Here is a 3956-nt window from a genome sequence, read left to right as displayed (position 1 = left end):
ACCTAATTTTCCTTTTAAGTTTATTTATTTATTTAATATCTACACCCAGCGTGGGGCTTGAACCCATCACCTTGAGACCAAGATTCACATGCTCTTCCAACTGAGCCAGCCAAGCATCCCTCGAACCACATTTTTTAAAGGGACAACCACTCAAACTACAGTTTGGGCAGATTTGGACATCTAGATGCATGCTCAAAATGCAACAGATGGTTAAGAGAATCACGGCCGACTGAAACCTCCCACTTCCAAATATGTAGAGGCTTACGCTTTACATTTTTTTTAAATGTTCATTTATTTTCCAGAGAGAGAGAGACAGAGCATGAGCGGGGGGATGGGAGGAGAGAAGCGCCGAGCTGTCAGCACAGAACCTGACACGGGGCTGGAACCCACAAACTGTGAGATCCTGACCTGAGCCAGAGTCAGATGCTTAAGCGAGGTTTATGCTTTCACACTCGAATTGGCCCTTCTCCCCCCAGCTTATGAAAGGGCTGTGTTTATGTGGGGCAAGAAAGGCAAGGAAACCAAGTCGTGGGATTACTAATACCACCAAATCAGACACCGTCGTCGCACGGTTTCCAAGGGAGACCTGGCCATCGGACGCAGACGGCCCGGGACACGGGCCCCGAGCTCTGAGAATACACAGGTTAACCCCCCAAGCTGGTGTCACAGCTGGAACAGAGGAACGCAGCCCGTAGCGGAGCGGCCGGGGCGCAGAAACAGCGGGACCCGCCAGCAGGTGGGAAAGGGAATGCCCGCAAGTGCCCGAACCAGCTGCCCAGCTGGGCGCGGCTGAGGCAGTCAGCCAAGTGGAGCAACAGAGAGGAGCCACCTCTGTGCCACTTTGCAGGCCAGGCCCACACTGAGGCTGCACCCACCGGATCTGCATTTGGAGACATAAATGTGACTAAGCTGGACCGGCCTGGGGAGGGAGGGCGCAAGCCTGAAGCAGGAAGTCGGTGCGGTGGCTGCAAGGATTGGCCAGAGATCTTGGAGGTCAGGGGCAAACAGCAAGGGGGCAGGTGAGGCCAGGCTGAAGGGGCACCGGAGAGGCAGACTGGCAGGACTCGGTGACGGCTGACAGGTCCCGACTATGCGGATGGTGAGGTCTGACGGGAGCCTGGTGGTATAGATGATGTGATGTGAACCTGCGCAAATAAATATACATGTACGTGGTGCTAGAAATCCTGTTGAAATGTGTGCATGTGTAGGTAATACCAAAAATACATATGTGTACGTGTGGGGGGGGCTCCTGCTAGAGGCCAGGCACTGTGCTAGGCTCTGGACAGGCAGAGGTGAAGAGGCCGACTGGGGGCCGAGAGGGTCCCAGCAGGCAGAGCCGCTAGAATATCCACAGCTGGATGATATACAACAAACTACCAGAGCACAGGAGGGCGCACCCGACCCGGACAGAGGCGGAGGAGGTGAGGGCGGAGGTGGTGGAGTACGGGGAGGAGGGGGAGGGGGGGAGGGAAATAATCTGAGCCAGCAGGGTGGAAGATCAAGGTAAGAGGTGCCCAGTGGTGGGCATGGCATGGTGAGAAGATGGCCGGTAAGACCCCAGAGGCAGAGACAGAGCCTGACTTGCTCAGAAGTGGGGGGTGGGAGGGGAGATGGTCATCACTGTGGGGGCTCCCATTAAGGAGTGGCCTTCGAGCCCCTGAGGGCCATCAACAATTTAAAGGAGTGGTGTGATACCTGTTGTTTTTTAAAAAGATCACTTGGATTGCAAATCGAGGGTGGATTACAAGGGAAACACCTGGAAGCTGGAGAGCTGTCGGGAAGCGGGTGGGGGTGGCGAGTGGCTGCAGGATCAGAGAAATGTTCTGGAGGTAGATGAATCAGATGTGGAGAGAGGCTGCACCCTGGCCCTGAAGCAGGAGCAGACACGGTGCCCAAGTTCCGGGGCTCAGGCACCTGGGCCAACTGTCCCAGGGACAGACGAGCCACGGCAGAAGGTGAGCCTAACCATGGGGTCAGGTTCAGAGCCTCAAACCTAGCAGGTCAACGGACAGACTGAGGGTTCTGCAGGTCGTGTCCGTCAGGCCTGGGGTCAGTGAAGCGGTGAGGGCAAGAGCCTGACCACAGGGCTTAGCGTGCAGGCACCAAAACGTGTCCTCACAAGGCAGCGAGAATGGAAGGTGAGCTGAAGGACGTTGCTTTTGGTATTTGGACTAGAACAGTAACTAAAAAACTTGGCTAGGGCTCTGGCCCTCGCTACCCAGCGTGGTACTGGTTTTCTCGCTGCAAAATGGGGATAAGTGTGTGTGCTCACTCACACGAATCCCAGGGGACCCTGAAACTCAAGCCCTTTTGAAAGCCTTGCAATCACTGTTGTTATTCTGCCACTTTTTGCTCTACTACCATTCAGTTCAAAATATAAAGACACTTCTTAACATTTTTAAATAGCTGTAGGAGAAAATGTTCAGGTGCAAGATTCTTCGGGATGAAGCATCCTCTTAAAAGGAGTGAAGACTAGGGGCACCTGGGTGGCTCAGTCGGTTAAGCCTCCGGCTTCGGCTCAGGTCAGATCTCACGTTCGTGGGTTCGAGCCCCGAGTCAGGCTCTGTGCTGACGGCTAGCTCAGAGCCTGGAGCCTGCTTCCGGTTCTGTGTCTCCTTCTCTCTCTGCCCCTCCCCCTCTCATGCTCTGTCTCTCTCTGTATCAAAAATAAATAAAACATTAAAAAAAAATTTAAAAAAAAGGAGTGAAGACTAAAATAATTGGCAATAGAGCTGTTATGTGGAAACAAATTTTTAATTTTTATCAGCCTAAGGCAAAAGTATTTGTTACACATGCTCCTCAAACATTTCCTAAGTTATTTTAACCAGGGTCATGTGCATATAACTGCAAGCTTAAAAAAATGAAATCAGGGGTGGCTGGCTGGCTCAGTGAGTAGAGCATGTGACTTTTCTCTCTGGGTTGTAAGTTCAAGTTGGGTGTAGAGATTACTTTAAAAAAATCTTAAAAACAATAAAGATTAAAAATTTTTAAATTACAGGGGGCCTGCCTGGATGGCTAGGTAGGTTTAGCCTCCAATTTCCCGTTCAGCTCATGATCTTGCAGGTTTGTAGGTTTGAGCCCCAGGTCTGGCTGGAGCCTAGAGGCTGCTTCGGATGCTTTGTCTTCCTGTCCTTCTGTCTCTCCCCTGCTGGCACTCTGTCTCTCTCAAAAATAAACAAACATTAAAAATTGTTAATAAAATATATTAAAAGATTAACAGACATTTGAGAAGCATTAACCATGATTTTTTATTTAAAATATTATTTTAATGTTCATTTATTTTTGAAAGAAAGAGACAGGGTATTAGCAGGGGAGGAGGAGACAAAGACAGAGACTCTGAAGCAAAATCCAGGCTGAGCTGTCCGCACAGAGCCTGACAAGGGGATTGAACTCCGGAATCACAAGACCATGACCGAAGCCCAAGCGGGACGCTTAACGGACGGAGCCAGCCAGGTGCCCCGGTACTAACTACGACTTGAACTCCAGCTTTTAAGTCTACCTTAAACATTACCGCTTTAGAAGGCAACCTTCCACCACCTTGCAGTCTCCTCCCCTCCGGCTTTGCGGAATACACCGGCTTCTCCAGGGTCAGCGTTTAGAGTTGGGCACCTGGTCCAGACTGCAAGCGAAGCGAGCTTCCTAACTAACGTTCGGACGAGAAAACGAATTCACACGGGAGGCACCGCCGAGAAAGGAACGGAGTTTGGGGCACAGCGATCACTTAATGCCAACTGAGGCTGCGGGAGGTCTGTGGCCGCGCAAGGACACGCAGAAGCCACGAGAAGCTGGCGATCAGGGCGGCATCCTCCTCCGCTGGCGCTCGCTCCCAGGCGGTCCCGGCAGCGCAACCCCGGCGGCCGCGGGGGCCCAGGGGGGCGCCCAAGGTCAGGTCTGCAAAGCCCGCACACGGCGCGCCGAGCTGCCCCGGCCGGAAGACGGCGTGCGGGGGCGCCGCG

Source organism: Suricata suricatta, chromosome 5 (genome assembly GCF_006229205.1).
Source record: "Suricata suricatta isolate VVHF042 chromosome 5, meerkat_22Aug2017_6uvM2_HiC, whole genome shotgun sequence".
Classification (NCBI taxonomy): Eukaryota; Metazoa; Chordata; class Mammalia; order Carnivora; family Herpestidae; genus Suricata; species Suricata suricatta.
The sequence above is the reverse complement of the archived record's forward strand: the minus strand, read 5'-3'. Positions refer to the sequence as shown.